The sequence below is a fragment of the Cynoglossus semilaevis genome, chromosome 6 (assembly GCF_000523025.1).
Source record: "Cynoglossus semilaevis isolate Cse_v1.0 chromosome 6, Cse_v1.0, whole genome shotgun sequence".
NCBI lineage: Eukaryota > Metazoa > Chordata > Actinopteri > Pleuronectiformes > Cynoglossidae > Cynoglossus > Cynoglossus semilaevis.
This window is the reverse complement of record NC_024312.1, coordinates 18,166,058-18,183,611: the sequence shown is the minus strand read 5'-3', so window position 1 is coordinate 18,183,611 and position 17,554 is coordinate 18,166,058. Positions and strand designations below refer to the sequence as shown.

The following is a 17,554-nucleotide window of genomic DNA, read 5'->3' as shown; positions in this document are numbered from 1 at the left end:
ACATTTCACTAACACTTTGTGCTTCACCTCTGATGTCCACTCTTCCACATGTTCCTGTCACTGATAAATCCTTCTGGTTTTTGCCTTCATTGTTTAGAAACGTCCTAATGATTTAGTTCTGACTATAGACCAAGGATGTCAAACTCAAATTCCCATTGGGCCAAATTAAAAAACTTACTTTATTGAAAAAAAATTAACACAACTGTGCATGTTTTCCCTTCTCTCCAGATCTGTAATATAGATTTGTTTCATATGTAAACAAACTTTAGTTCTGCATAAACACTGAATCTGGAACAATCAAAGCTTTATATTATAAACACATGAGAAATTAAATTTGAAATAAAACAAACATCAGTGATATTTGTTTCTTATTATGTCTAATGTATGTACTATAACATAGTGTATACACCCCTAATGTTACAAATCCTGCCAGTATATAGGGTCTATATACTAGTACACATTTGATATGATCTTGCGAGTTGAATATAAATAGTGTGGGCCAGAATTGGCCCCCGGGCCTGAGTTTGACCCATGTGCTCTAGAGTATATTCAGTGTGGAATGAACACAAATAAAATATTAGTAACTGTAACAGCTTTGTGTTTTCCTTTAGGTGTAATATTTTGCTTTTTGAGGATTGAAACTTGAGCAGAGGAGGTGAGAGGTTACTCAGCTGGTTTAGATTAAACAAACATTTCCAATCTTGTCAAGTTTGAATTCGTGGTATGGACCATGGGTCTTCCATGTTGTTGCAATTACAATTATTATTTTCTATCCCCTGACTAATCCACAAAATAATTTCCCTTCAGCCCCCTTGCACATCCCAATAAAAACAAAACCTTTCTTTTATCTCTCTCTCTCTCTCTCTCTCTCTCTCACACACACACACACACACACACACACGCGTGAACTCCAAAGTGCATTCACATGCGGAAACAGTAGTGAGGTTGACTCTGTGGTTTAGAGATCCTGGTCGGTTTCATAAAATAAACATAGCAACATTACTCCAGAGTAACACACACTTGCCGGCAGACAGACTCATAATATTTCCACTGTCTGATGACATGGAGGAGTTTTCCATAGTGATAACAAATGTTTTCACACCCTCCGGACATATACAGTCTCCTTTTTGTGGCCAGGTTCACACAGAAAATCTGTCTGGTGTCCAAGGTGCGCAGCACTGGAAGTTAGTTCAACGAGACAATCGTGAAGTTGTCCATGCAGAACGTCCAAGGAGAGACACTAACTCATTCAAAGTTCATGTCGTTCCTGCTAGACATTATTTTATTTTATAAGGTTGTGTTTTCCTCATCAATTCAATCAATGCGCTTTTCTTACTATTTTAGAAATAGAAGAAGAAGAATCACAATTATTTTGTCATTAGACAAAACTATTTCTATGCTGAAGTAAATTTTTGGTGACTATTTGAATTATTTGCATTTTTTCTAATTTATTAATAAACCCATCCCATCTGTAACTTTTTCACTTAACCCAGTGCTATTTTAGTGTTTTGCATGTATATTTACTTACACATCATCCATTCTCTATGGCTTCACCCTGTCAACCCGACAGAGGGAGCTGAGGTCAATCCAGGAGGAGCCATTGGGTAAAAATAATGTAATAAAGTTCACCAGTCCATCACAGCAGTGTTTCCCAAACTTTTATTCTGGGAAACCCATATTTTAAAAGTCACAAACCTTTGCGACCCAAGTCAGTAGAAATTATTCGTTATTGATCATTCATTATTATATTAACTCCTGGGAAACATGATGCAAGATGACCCCAAAAGAATCTCTTGCGTACCATCCGAGGGTCGCGACCCAGTCTTTGGGAAACAATGCATCACAGGAGTATATACAGTATAGACACAAACAACCATCCACAACCTCTGCATATTTTAACAATAATAATCATAGTAATAATAATAATAGACTGTGAAAGGAAACTGAATTAACATGCACACCAAAATGAATGTGTAAATCAGCAGTATACTTAGTTAAAATATAATACGCATGATGCAAACAGGTAATGAATCAATTTTTTTTTTTATTCCCAGTAAGGAGGTAACCATAAAATAAATAACCTGTATTATTCCAATCATTTTACTTCTTTTTTCCGAGCCACAATAGAAAATAACCCTATTCAGCATCCTTCACATTCTTCACCTTGCTACAGTAATACAACACACACACGTTGGTTTTCTGTATCACTCCTGGAATTGTGAGGAGCAACAAGTCTTGACACAACAGCAATTACTATTAATCCTTGTAACAACACAGAGTGGCCTCATCAGCGTCCTCTGTTAGACCCAGGCACTACTTGAATATAATACACAGAGACTACAGAAAACCACAAAGGCAGAAATACCAGTCTATGTATCATTTAGCAGTCAGGTGAGAAGTCACAGCTTTCCAGCATTTTCCTGTGACTCTGTCTAGGAATCCAAATTATATTTTACTTTTTCTTAGCCTTATCTCCACAGTGCAAAGATTGGACCACCAGACTGGCCAGTCAAAAGGACGAACAACATGATCAGTTTCTGTCAAGAGAGCAGGAAATACAAAGTGAAGTCTGTTCAGGATGTCACAAATTGATGGGTCAGAATAATACCCAGTAAGAGGACAAGAACCAAGTTCATTTGTCCAGTACATTTCCAAGAGAAAGATGATACAGGGACAGTGAGATGGCAGATTCTGACCTGATGAAGAAGAAGAAGGGGAAATAACATGGTTGAAACAAATGGAAGGAATTCTTGTTATAATCTGCATTTGTAAAGGAAAGTAATAAAGTTAAACATCAGTGGTCAGTTCAACTACTCAATTTGACCTCAATTATCTAGAGCCATTACACAATCGTTGTGAGACAACAGATTCTGTGTCTAGAACAACTAGGGAGAAATTCCAAGATAAGGCTGTTATAAGACAAACAAAGCATAAAAGAAGAGAAATTGTGATTTTTTTTTTCTCTGGCTTTTTGCCAGAGGAAAAAAAAAGGTTCTTGTATTAGTCTTAGTTTTAAAGGTTGTCCAAAGTGTCACTGTTCTAAATGAATGGGAAGAAAGAGGAAAAAGAGAAGATTAAGACTTGTTCTGTCTTGAAGAAATGTCTTGCACCAAAAAATAACATTCTTCTGAAGCCAAAGATGGAGATTTACTGAGGCCCTGGACACAGGCAAAAGTTCTCCATCAAGGACAGCAGGTGGTTTACTATCAAATTGTTGAGTTTCTATTGGTGTTGGTGGGAAATGGTAATGATAAGGGTTATTAGTGTAACAGGAAGCAGCTGCAGGTGTGGAGGTTTGGAACGTGGACAACACATGTGCATCTGCCCAGGTTTGAAGTTAAAGTTGCCTTTTTGTGGGACATGTGGGACACGGACACTCCCACCCGCCTGCCTTTAGAACAACCAAAACAACCTGGCAGTTATCGTCACACTTCTCCAGAAGATGGAGTCTACTCCCATTCGTTTTATCTGGCAGTTATGATTTTCATCTGTTTCTGCTCAAAGAAGGGTGTGATGATTTCTCACATAATATTAAGTCATCTCTACTGATCAGTTTCTGGTCCGAGCAGTGACACGCTGACAGGCCTCACTGTTGGTGGGATCCCATCTTATTATGGCCTTCAGTTTTAACTAGCTCTATCGTGGTTATGGAAAACCTAGACAGAATTCCCCATCATGTCCCAGCACCGCAGTGGTCCACCACACTGTAAATAACACTGTTTTTCCCTTGCCTGCATTTAATAAAATATTATAGATTATATTCCCTCATATACTTGTGACAATAGAATGTTTTTCTTAACATCAGTTCCTCTTACTTTGGGGACCGAAATGAACTTCATTTACATCAATAATTGCATTTTGTGCATCGAAACACCATCATATCCACAGAAATTCACATGAATGTTTTCTATATGCAGTAATGCTGTCTAGTTGGTGCCAACAGTGAAGTCTGCTGTTATGAAAAAAAAAAAAGCAATTATCTTACCTTTAGAAAGAGCTGAATACCCAATAAGAACCCCAAGGTGCAGTTTAGCTTCCTATGCATTCCATGGATCCCTGTCTCAGCAAGTTTAAAGCAGGTGGGAGGCTGGTATCACACACACCTGACTGAGTTCATAACTGTTTTTTCTGTAGTAGAGGCACCCGAGAGAGCAGCTACACGGTACACATCCATGCTAACGGTGTTCTGTTCACATGAGTAAAATAATTACTGCATTAGAACGTACCCTATGGAATATCCAAATCCATTCATCAATATGGACAGCAAAACTAAGACAAACTGCTCCAGCTGCCGAGCATGTCCGAAGCACGGCTCAGATTGTTGTCATCACCTGCTGCACTTGTAGGTAAGGTGGAAGGAAAGGAATTTCCACATCTTGAAAAATCAGATCAGTTCTGGAGAGAGGCCTCTGCATTCCCCAGAAGGCAAGATAAGAGGTAATAACCTTCAGAAAACTACACTCTGACTGTCACATCCATGATTGGTGTGCAAACCACAGTGCTCATGTATATGAACGCATGTACCCTCTGAATGCCCCTCAGTCTAACAGTTTAAAAAAGAAAGTTTTTTTTAAGAATCATTTAATTTCCCCTTCAACACAACAACAGACCATCTCTGAATTCCTAATATGCCAGGCCACATTTGGCAGCACATTATCACGATGAGGCCAGTGTCCATTGTAGAGAGACGTGACAATGGACAGACAACTCAGTCCAGAACGTTTTACCCTCAAAGACAACACTTTTCTGCTCAGATTCTGATCATCTTTCATCCATTCACTCAAACAAAGGCAGCTGAGTGCACTGTCACGGTTGACGGAGACATTTATAAAACCTGAACGCTTGCTCTCAGCTAGCAAGGATGTGTTTGCCACATTTCATTAACCTCTCATTGGGCTGAGAAGTCCTGATGAAGTCATTTGTTCTTCACTCCATCCTCATTTTAATTACAAGACTTTTCACTGCAGCACCAAAGCCAGTCAATAGTGGTCTTACTCAAGTGGCTTCAGTTGTCTGAATTGAAGTTGCCAGACTAAGCTACATACACATATTTCCCTTAAAAGCCAGTAAACACTGGCGTAAGATACGGCTAGAATCACTCAAAAAAGATGTGGGATGAACTGAAGTCCAGAGGTAATCGCTCAGAACCTGTATAATCTAGGCTTGTGTAGGAGGCCTGTGGTTTGTTTTTATTACTCACACCAGTCAGTTTCACCTTCATAAATAGTCACATCATTGCTGACTAATCAATGATTATTGTATAAACTCTAAAATCTGGAAATATTTCTTTGGAAATTGTGACATCTCAGGGCATTTCCTTACATTTTTGACTAATGCAAGGAAAAATAAATGACAATATGCAGACCTACTGGGGTGAAGAAAATATTGATGTGGAAAAACTTTGCAGCTTTCTGAGGGCTCTAAATTCAAGAACTGCAGGCAACTGAAGTCTGTTGACTACATGGAAAACGAGGAACCTACAAGCTGGCGCTGCAGCACCATCACAGAAGTTTGGGCAAGCTCATCACTTATTCTAAGCAGTATGTTGGCCTGCGGGAAATACCTCCTCACAGCAGTCCTTTCCCAGATATCCAGTGGACTTGTCCATGTGATATAGTGTCCAATCTGTGGCCATTCTTGGACCCACAATCATAATAATTTCCTTCCACTGCAGTTCCAGAAGAAGTTTTTAATCATAGCTCTGCAATATGGCCAAGAACAAGGATAAATCCTGTTTATTACCCTGGTTCTCTGATTAAAGAGAAGGAACACAGTTGCTGAATTATCCCACTGCCCTCCATTACACGGTGGAACTTCCACCATAGTGTCCTCTTTGGGGTTACAGCCTCTCAGCGTGCCTTGGGTCACTTCCCGGAGACATTAAGAGGAGCTTGACTAACTGCACAAGACATATATTGCAGGAAAAGGTCATTTTATTTGTTGCAATCTGAAAGAAATCTTTTGATCTAAGCTCAACACAAACCTTTATTACATCACATTTCTGCAAACACGGTTTAAATTATATGCTCTATATAGAAATTTTGAAAGTTTTAAGGGTAATTTTTAAGTCTTGAAGTGTTTTGAACTGCATTTACTGTGCCCCAAAGGAACTGAAATTTTAGCAGTGCTACATTAACTGTGTATTTATTATATGCACCATTTAAAACATGTCAATGAGTAATTTTTGCATGTATGTATGCATCTTTTACTGCAATTTTTTAAAAACCTCTCCTAAATTTAGGGTGTTATTACACTTTATTCCACTGTATAAAAATCATGCTAGACTGGGTTCATTGTTTACTCTGATTGACCATAGCTAGTATAACTGGCTCTGACAAGGACTGGTTAACTGTCCAGTCTGTACCTCATCTATGCCTGAACGTTGCTGTGATTGGCTCCAGCCTTGTGTAAAACTAAAAGAAATAAGGTGGTAGATGATGAATGAATGAACCGAAGTGCATTGGAAGTGTCAGTTGGAAAAAGTCTTCATTGACAATGTGGGCATCTAATGCCAAAAGTCATCATCTCGTTATTCAGCCATGGGCAATAATGTCTGTTTTCACTTCCAATGGAAAATGCTGTTAAGCAGACGTTTTTCATGATTGAACAACCTTAACTGAAGCCTTAACTTAAAAAGAAAATCACAAAGTCTATCAAAGAAATAAAATAATAATACATACAAATCCTTCTCATAAATGTTGCAAAAAGTACATTTTACCACAAACATTTCACTTTCTCAAGTGCAGTGGTTCTCAATTTAATTTCATGTCACCCCCCCTCCCCTTGGGGACAGAAATGTTTTCACACTCCCCTCTCTCCGACCCACAACTGAAATACTATTGAGAACCTGATAACATGTATATTTTTATCTGTACAAACCACTGTATGAGTTGCTGCCACCTAGTGACTGGAGGCTTGTTATCATTCAAGCATTACAGCAGTGGTACACTTATGTCCAGCCATATTCCATTGGAGGCCCCTCACGCCCGGGATGGCAGTTCACTGCGCCCCCGCCCCACTATTTGAGAAGTACTGCTCAAGTGGAAGGTTATTGATAAATTATTATTGTTAAATTTATATCAGTGGTTCTCAACCTTTTTAGTTATTCTTCACATTTTCAAGCCTAACCTTCACCGTCACCCAAACAAGTCTTGGCAATTTACATTTCAAATTTACTGAACACCAAGTCACGTTATGTTCTATAATGAATCAAATCAATAATATCAAAAAACCCAAAATTCCAAAAGACAAAATAAAAGTGCAGTTGCGCCATCATCACAACCTTTTCTCACCAGTGGAACACGCCCCCCAGTTTGAGAAGCACCAATTTATATATTTTCTATTTATATTTTTGCGTTATGGAAGGGCAGATGGTTTGTCTTCAAGCTGGTCAGTTGGTGCCATGTTTTGACATTTATGTGGCTGGTCGAGTGTGTAAAAACCATCGAGGGGCCGTTCGAACATTGTTGCCATGTTTATTGAAAGTGTTGAGGTTTCTGTGGGTCAAACTAGAGTACACGGATATGTCGTACAGAAACGCAGGAGCAGGAAGTGGAGGCAAAGAGGCTAAAGCCAAAGCTATTTCACAGCACACGTTTAAAAATTAGTTCCATCATAAAACTGGACTCACACACTAAATTTTACAGCCTCCAATTTCTGGGTTGTATTGCAGGAGACAGGAGTATAATATCATTGCTCCTAAATCAAGTACACACTGGAGAGGCTTGAAAATGATGTATCGCTTAGGTTTGGTTAGCAAGGAGCTATACTAGCATGAAAAAGAGAAGAGTCAGAGAGAGTTTTGTGAATATACAGATACATTTAAACATCACTGATAAATTGTCATTGCCGTTCCTCTTTGCATCGATCTCCACCTTTTGGGAAAGATGAAAACAAAGTTGCAGATCAATGTTTCCAATCCCATGATGGAGACAGGTCTGCAGGAGGGTGAGAAAAAGAGTCTGTGGTGGCAGAGGGAGACTCACTGCCACAGCGAAGCGAGCCAGTTTGACCAGTATGCTCTCAAATATACAATACTTTCCAACTAACTAACCATCATCAATGTGGTAGCAATCAGCTGTGGTGCTGGAGGAAAATGGAGCTAAAGGAAAAATCCCCCCCCCCATGCCTGTTTCAACCTCCCACCTCCACACAAGGCGCCCCTGTGTTTTTTTCTCATCTCCGTTCCTCCCTTCTCTCAAAGTCAGTGCTGCTGATTTTTTTTTTTTTTTTTTTTTTTTTTGTATTCAGAGACATGAACAAACTAACATGGCTGTTCTGGGCAAATGCACAGAAGCAGACATGCCAGTGGTCAAGACAACTGGCAACACATGAGACACCACATTATACATCCCAAAACCTCGTTCCGTCTTCACCCTGTGATGGGATCTACCCTCATAAACAGTGACATATAGGGATAAAGTAAGAGCCGCCATTTCTTCAACTTCTTTTATTGTAAGAAATATGAGCATTGTGTCGTCAATTTATGCTTTTAATGACTTTGTGAGGTTTTTATTACAGTCTGGTAAACTGCCTGCAGCCTGAGGTGAGGATGTTTTCATGTAAAGGGGTGAAAACTTTCAGCCAAGTGAGAAAGGTGCGACTTATGGGAGCACTAAATCAAATCTTCCTGCATTAAGATCATTCAACGGCTGGGGAAAAAAAAAAAAAAAAAACAGCCACAAACGGCTACAATTCCAACCGTGACACATCCGTGCCAGGACAGCACATGATAAATCATAAAGATCCAGTTATAATTATCTTTACAGACACAGGATTTGCATGTTGTGGCAATCCTCATAGCTCAGTTGAGGACCTACAGCTGGAAACAGAGTATTTTTTCAGCAGTTTATTTTCAACTGTGGAGTGATAAAAAGCCCTCCAAAAAATAAACAAAAAGTGCAGGACAGCCGTCATATTGGTGCTTCTCTTCACCAGTGTGCAAACAGCAAGGCTCTGCTATTTGATTCTCTTTAAATAACCACTAGAAAAGCACCCTAGGATCCAGCAAGATGTTTTCAAAGCCAGCGAGTCGTGGGGTTTACCACACTTATGTCACCGTTTAATAGCTTGGATTTTGCTGAATTATGAACTTTTTTCTGGCACTTGAAGCATCGGCTCAAAGACAGTTGACAGAAGGACTCCTCGCTGTTTTATTGCGTTCTACCCATATTAACAAATGTTAATTTAAAAATAACAAATTGATTTTGTACTTTTGTACAACTCTGACTGAGGTCTGCTGGAGTGAAGTGAGGAGTGAATTAAAACACATACACCTTAAGGGTTAGCCTTTGTTTTTACTGCAGTTATTTGTATATGAATAGTTTATTATCTGACATCTGCAGTTTGACATTTTATATTTGTAGAAAAGTAAAGTAAAGAGATGCACATGTTTCTATGTGTGTGTCTGATAAAGTTCAATGTTCCAGACCGTACGTTTCAATGAGCGTCAATGACTAAAAATGGGACACTGCTACGATGACATCATGCCGTACGAATAATGACATCCTAAGGCTATCCAGTATTTTTCATTTGCTTAATGTCAAACAGATTTACACAAGTATTAACTCGGACACGGAAACAGACGTGTGTGGAGACGCAGCCACGACCGACCCATTAAAACGCAGGCATTCAGAACTCACTTTCACCAAAATATAATCACACAGCTGGCCTACATTTCTGTGATACCGCACTGCAGCTCTGACCTTCCCTCCTGCTGCTCGTGTCCATCTCTGACCATCACCTTCACATTTCCATACCTTCTAATTGCTGACATTTCTCACACTGACAGTTGCCGGGATGGAAGGTGGAACTTGGTTCCCCGATGGCCCTTTAAGAAGAAGCTCATCCATCTTCCTGACAGCACGCCGCTTTCTGTCTCTTCTTTTACGAAGAATGTGAAATTAATTTGTAAAAAGAACCTTCTGTCATCGAAGGACACAGTAACAAACCCTATAGATCACTTACTGGCTAGTACTAGTGCATTAGACATACAAAGACTGTGTATGTTTTTCAGAGAGGTCACCAAAGCTTGGGATTCCCTCTTCGGGTTGCATGGCTGAGAGTGATGAAAGTTTCATAGAGGAAAGCCCCAATCATAAGGGCCTGCAGCCTTGCCTTACTCAGAGCCATGTGTTTCGCCTACTGTGGGCGGTGCACACTTAGTGCACAGTATTTCACAGAAATACAGCCACAGCTTTAATTGCGGTTAAAGTGCCCTACAGACCTACAGTGCTGCTCCTATACTACCTAATGAAAGAAAGATGGCTGCACGCAGCATCCAGAAAGCATCCCGTCTTTAGCCAACGATTCCCCTGTGTATGATTAATGTCTTCCACAATATCTTATTATTCTATTCAAATGGTGCATGCAGTGCACGTGCATGTGCACCGCTGTGTTTGTTGATGCTTGGCTCATCTACTTGCATGTACTGTTTATTTCTGTATCCATGTAGTGAACCTTGAAGATTTGATGCAGATTAGTCTCTATTTTGATGTGTGTGTGTGTGTGTGTGTGTGTGTCTGTGAGTATATCCACGCCGTGCTACTGTCAAGGCAGACAGTTGGTTCCTGCTTACAACAGACAGGCAGGATTCTCTCTATGCCAGACTGGCTTGCTCCGTGGGATAATGACAGACCATACTTTGGTCTGAATTGTTGATTAGGGATCATTTAGCAACCAAACAAGCTACTGTTCAGAAACACAAAAAAAAAGTTGAAGCAAACTAAGCCCAAAAGGACATGACCAAATTTGGTCGTTGAATACAAAGGTTGGTATGGAAAAAAAGGAATAGTTGGTAGAGTAAACACAGACCGGTTCTGTCTAAATAAACACTGGCTTAGCTTCTGTTGCATGCATTCTCAGTTTTGTTTCCCTGCTGACACAATTGTAAATAACTGACCTTTTCCATCTAAACGTCTGTTGTATGAGGTGCTGTGTATTGTGAGAAAAAAGTTTTAGACATAAGTCATATCAAATGAATGTTAATTTAAAACTACAAACCAGGACAGCATATGCAGTGTGGATTAGTTGGTCAAAGTGTCTTTTAAATAAACAGGAGATCCTGGGTTCAAATCCCAGCACTTTTTTCCACTTTCAAGGAACTAGTTGAAAGGGTGGCAGTGGTTACAGAAATGTGGCAACATAGCACAATGCTAACTTCGATATTTGCCTGTTTCATCCATGAAAATAAGGCACCGCTGGGATTTGAACCCAGGATCTCCTGTTTACAAGACAGGTGCTTTGACCAGCTAAGCCACAGCGCCACACTACACCACCTTATTGGTTGTAAATAACACCCTGTCTTGTAGAAATTTTAGCACAGGTGGCCAAGAAAAGATTGTTGACTGATAATACCAACCAAGTCTGAAACATAGAAACGCTGTGGCTTAGTTGGTTAAAGTGCCCTAGTAAACAGGAGATCCTGGGTTTAAATCCCAACAGTGTCTTTTGGAGAGCCCAAGTTGGAAAGGGAAGTGATTGTTTAACTTTATTGTAAATGATGACTTAAACATTATTCAAAAAAAGTGACAATGGTACCATTTAAGCAATGGTTACATTGGAAATGCAAACAAAAGGAATAGCTTTTATATTTTAATTAGAAAAAAAAATTACTACATTCGTAGGCAAGTGTTTACGTGGGTGTCGAGATAGAGATATAAATGCAGCACTAAGGAAATTACGGTTTAAAATGATCTAATGACAAACACAAAGAAATGCAACATCAATGCATAACTCCAGGCACGATATACAATTTGTACAAAAAAATATTCTTTGTATAAATATTTTCCTAGTTAACACCCCAGTTTCAGAAGTAGAAATACAATAAGAGGCAGATGAGGAACTATTGTATTTTCAAGGTGCACATAAGTATTTTCCATTAACAGGAAGACGTGTGTTTTGTTTTTAAAATAAGTCCCTGCTTTTCACCATGACACTCTTTTTTATAATGGAAAAAAAGGGGAGGCGTTGAAATGAAAACAATATACTCTACTTTCCATCTCTCCAGCTCTTTTTAGAAAGAATAAAAAGCTGAGATTGTGTTGTACTGTGTGCTGGATTTACTTTTAAATGTCTGTGCAGCGTAAAAGGTCAAGTTTAGTTGCACATACCTTTAACATGTCACTGTCTGTGTGCCGCAGCAGCTGGTGTTTTCGGGTGTAGAGGTGGAGCGCTGATCAAATCTAAAAGACAAAGGAATGCACAGTAACATTTCTAAATTATTAAAATCAATCAGTGACATTTGTTAGATGATTCGTTTACAAAATCCATTCTTAAAGGTCACAAGGCTGAAGCCAATCCAAAGGTAAAACGAAGCTTCTTACGCCATGGAGAAACACCCATTGACCAACACACTCGTACCTCTGGTCATTTTAGAGCAGACATAGCCAACCTGCAGCTCAGGTGCCACATGCAGCTCTTTGCATGGCTACTTGAGGCTCTTACGTCCATGACAAATTTTATGTGGTTTTTTTTTTTTACGCTATGTGAATCTCATGCCGATGGGTGCTGATGCAAATTACTAAGTGAAAATCCAATTCGCACAGATAAAAGATGTATAAAGGAAGTTTTAAAAGAGTGGGAGAGTTATATTTTATTTTATAAAGGGATGGGGCAGTTCATGCATGGCCATATATATCATGTGGCCCTGTTTTAGATTGTCTCATTAACCCTATTCTATGTACACTGTTATTGGTCCTTGGGGCAAAGTGAAGCATCCTTAGAAAACCAATGTACACACTGACAGAACATGAAAACTGCAAAGATGCTAATTCCATGCTAACTCGGTACAGCTACGACACCGAGGCATCATCAAAGTCAACTGTGTTTTTCAACTTGATTGCATGAGACTTAATTTAAAGTGCTTATGGAATAGCATTTTAAAAATTATGCATTGCAATCACACATTTCTACTATGGTTAGATGTATAGGGAAACAAAAAACAAAATAAACAAAAAACAACTCATTCCCATGACTGTCAGTAACACAGCATAACCTTGGTTTTTTTTCAGTGAATATTTCCACTAACCATGACATGAACGGCAGTGTGACAAACAACATTACTGTGGCCCAATCACAATCAGGTGTGCCAGTTCCCTGGCCTAACATGGACACAAGCCTTTTGGCTATGCGTCTTGGCACTTACGAAGCTGTTGTGAATGAGTTTAGTTACAGCTCCATTCCAAATCTTAAAAAAAATTCTCTTGTGATTAGTATCTTCTCTTGATTTAAAACAACTGTGTCAAAATAAGTTTTTTTAAATTTTAAAAATCACACAATTGAGACGATTTTGCTGTCTTCAAGAAAAGTCCTAAACGTAGCCTGTGGCCGATCGGTAACATTGTAGAAATGATTCAAATGAAAATTGTCATGTTTTTTGTCTAAAACAGATTTCCCAAAAATGTCACATTCCCCTGCCCCCCCCCAAAAAAAAAAAAAACTTAAAAACATAAATTCCTGACAGTGCCAGGATTATACTCTTACACACACACTCCACACAGAAACAACTTGTGTGTTACATTCCTCGAGGGTGCGAGAGTAGGAAGCTGCCAGGCCCAGCATCCTGTGAAGGGCGGTGGGTGACCATGAGAACAGAGACGTCTCAGGGCTCAGGACAGCATCATCATTATGAGCCCTCGGGATAAATAACCCAGACTTAATGCGATGCGGCACTGCCGGCCCAAGCTCAGCCAACCCTTGTCAATTGCGCCTCAGATAGCATGGCCGCAGCACCGAGGCGTTTCAACAGGTATACAGTTAGTCCAGATAAATACATAAATAAATATGAGTGTTGTAGTTGGCAGGCGGACGTTTGAGAATAACTGGGTATATTTGGGTTCCTGCTAGAAGCTCTTTGCACAGTGGGAGAGTCAGTCTATGCAGGCTTTTCATAGAGCGACGCTGGATATGGGGTAAGATAATCACCGGGGGGTTGGAGGGCCAATAAAACTTACCACGGCGCAGGTGTTTAACGGTTAGCCCGTGGATGTGGAGATTTAATAAGTTACTACCATAATTATCCATCATCGAGTTAATGTGTCTCTGCTGTTACAAGTATTAATTTACATAAGCACATAACCCAACGATGGCTTAACATATTTCCTCACCACGTACAACGAACAGAAGGAAGTCTAATACGAGCCGTGTCTCGACTGCATGATTTTTCATAGAGAAGCTTAACCAGGCATGGGCAAACTAGGGCAACACACCTAATGTACATCAGTACCTGTGTCACTCACCTACGCTAACACAGTGGTGACATCATAATCTACGTCATAAAAACAGAAGAGTGTGACTTTCACCTGGGAGACATAATGAAGGGCAAAAAGTCCCCCCCCCCAAAAAAAAGACAACACAAATGAAAGAAAGTGAATGTGGCACCACTATTAGTATTCAGTTGCCGCTCCCCAACTAGTTCCCATAATCAACTAGTTTGAACTGAACTGAGAGTTTCAACAGCGTACATCAGAATGATGGAACAAGACCTTTTTTAATAATGTCATGGGGCATGTAACTGTAACCAGATGTAAGACGTTACCAAGAAATCCTCTGTGCTATGGCTACTGACGACCACTGAATACTACTCCATTTTGGTCAACAAGGAAGATGGTGGAGTTGTGTGTGGCATGCCTCTAAACCTCTTCTTGTTTGATCAATTTCTGTTGCTCAATGTTAAAGACGTTAACGCCTGAAAGCACGTCTGGCACCTTCTTCAGGAACTCCCTAAGCTGAGCTTGGACGTATCCTTCCTTTATTCGGTTCTTGTTGTTTCCTGGATCCAGTTAACGCTTGTGTGGTGCCAGCAACTAAATCTGTGATGTCTGCAGTTTTTTTCCTTTGACCAGATAATGCCAGGTAAGTTTTTATGATCTGTTGCTGTTGGCCTGGACGCCATGAAACACTGCTATTCAAGCTCAGTTTACACCAGGATTAAAATATATTTATCCTAAACAGCTTCTTTTTTTTTTTTCTTCCAATGGACTGGGTTTTTTGTGAGGCTTTTCTGATTATTTTTTAATGCCCGAGGTCTTCTTTTCATGGAATTGTGACTGTTTTGGAAAATAAATTAAGTTGTAAACAGTTCCTGACGCCAACCTTTTCCTCCAGGTTTTGAATTGGTTGTTTTAATTAGTAATTTTTCCTCTTTTTGCTCCTCAAAAAGTAAGCACAGTTTTATTTAATTTTTAAAAGGTTTAAATCTCACATTCCTCAGAAAGATTTTCTGCAGGACTATAGAGTTCCATGGTAGATTGTCACCAAATTTACCACCATATTGTGATAATCACGATTGTTATATGTTAAATGATTCTACAACACTACACATGTGTAAAATTGCATGGATTTCTATCCTTGTAGGTCTTAAGATTTCCTTAATTTCTCTCTCTTCATGCCAACATAACAAACATACATATCAAGTAAGATTTACAAGACAAGAAATGACAATAATCTATAGTATTCAAACAGAGATCACCGCTGCTCTTTGTCATAAACCTTGTTGCACACGTGAACAGTGATTTCTATAATTTAGCACATCGGCTCAGCTCGGTGGTTAAAAGCTACTTTCAGTTGAGTGCAAAATTAAAGCCTGTCTTTTCTTTAGTTAAAAAAAAGGGAAATAAGAATCCATGATAAATCCATGCTTTTATTATAAATCACTGGGATTAGTGACGCACTCTAAGTCGGGGTCAGCCAGACGTCCCGTTCTCATTTATAGCTGGTTGTTTTGCAGCCCTCCTTTGAACTGGCACATGCAGGAGGGAGTGCATTACTGCTATTATGTACTTTTGACCGGCTTCCTGTTAGCTGGAGGAGTGATATTAAAGTTCTGTTGTGGGTTGGGAAATTGTTAAATAGTTAGGCTGCGCCCCATCACTCTGATCTGCATTTGACCTGAACCTTCTCGGTCACTGAAATTTGTCCATTGTTCATGACTCTCAAATGATAATCCAGATTGGATGCTTTGACGGACTGGACTTGGCCCACCGGCCGCCAGTTGGTATGTGCAGTTTTATGGTTTAATCCTAATTTGTTTGATGCCTGTGTTTTATTTTTGTGTAGAATGTGCTTTAGAAATATAAAGTCGTAAAATGTATTTTTCTTGTTATAAGTTTGTGATCTTTTATTTGAAGTTAGAGCTAAAGGATTAAAACGTTGATCTTCCAAAAATCTGAACAGCAGTAATATGGCTGAGAAAGAATCTTCTGTTTTCTTGGATACTTCACATGCCTGTCAGCAGATCTCACACCGAGTATTTCTTCAGCAGAAATACTTCCACTCAAAACAGAGGAGCGGGAGGTTTGTGGATCATCCAAAGAAATAAATACAATGTTTTTTGAAGTCTTTTAGCACCATTGACTGAAGACAGTTATTTTTAATGTGGTCGGAGCAGATTTTTCAGCATCGGTACTGAATGTACAAAAACATTTTATTTTCCGTGGTAATTGTGGTGAACAGATCCAAAGATACATGTAATGTCAACAAACTCGAACCGGTCTCATAATTTAGATTCTTGTTGATTTGCTGATTAATCGATTGGTGATTTGATTAATTTTACTTTTTAATTTTTAAAAGCATGGAAAGAAAATTATGAAAACCATGGAAAAAAATTTTAAAAAGACGGCATGTTTTCTTCTGTTTTGTGATCTTTATCTCTGCCAAAGCTCTGGAGAAGAGGAAAAGAAATCCCCTTGCAAACAACAGCTGAGACCTGCGACATGTTTCAAATTTGGACACAAATGTTGGTTCTTTTTACAGCCCAAATGTTTTATGTGCCTCTGAATATTGGAACTGTGCTCGCGTCCCTCATCCCCATTCCCCTCTTTATCCATCTCATACATCACACGGAGGAGGTGGATGTCAACGCGCCCTGGGTCTCCTGCACTCTGTCCGACTCGCGGCAATAATCATGTGGCTGAGACAGGCGACGAGAACAAAGGAATAGATGACGTAAAGTAAAAGTAAGAAGAAAAAAAATTGGAGACACGAGAGATGTAGATCGGGGAGCATAAATCTTAACATTTAAGTCTTTTCAGTGAGAACAAGAGATATTTGAAACTGAGGAAAGGAGGGGGGAGAAAGGTTGTCTGTTGAGAACATCCAGTGTCAAAAGTTTTGCAAAAACCAAACAACAAATCACTGGTCCTCACATTAGGGGCAGAGCATATTTGTGGACATGAAACTGAATATGTGATCATCAGCTGTGGTTGGAAACAACGGGGAATAAGTGACTCAACCTCTATTTACCAACAACGTGCAAGTTTGTTTTGCTCCAAAGCTAAAGGCTGTAGTGTCTGTGTTCTACTACTGTGTTTCTTTGACACCTCAACGTTATATTGATGATGCGTCGAGGAAAATAATCAAAGATTTCACAGCAGAGAAGCTGTACGGATGACCTAACTGTGAGGAAGTGTCGTAGTCAAAACACATGCACACAGAAAGTGCGAGAAAGTGAGAGGCAAAGATATAGACAGATAATAGATATTAATGTGGTGTGAAAAACATGATTGATGACAGGCCACTCCCCTTATTTTTCTATTCTGCTGAACAGTTGTTTTTT

General features: G+C 39.4%; 1 protein-coding gene and 1 non-coding gene across 3 annotated transcripts in view; both read right to left on the bottom strand.

Moving 5' to 3' along the window:
• Positions 1-17,554, bottom strand: part of znf469 (zinc finger protein 469) — a 160,107-nt gene that overhangs the window by 98,044 nt on the left and 44,509 nt on the right. For both annotated transcript variants that reach the window (XM_025056117.1, XM_025056118.1), the window contains exon 2: positions 12,111-12,182. The gene's annotated coding sequence lies outside the window, so the exon portion shown is untranslated. The remainder of the gene's footprint in view (positions 1-12,110; positions 12,183-17,554) is intronic.
• Positions 11,191-11,264, bottom strand: trnat-ugu (transfer RNA threonine (anticodon UGU)). The gene has a single exon. It is a non-coding gene; the product is annotated as a tRNA-Thr (tRNA).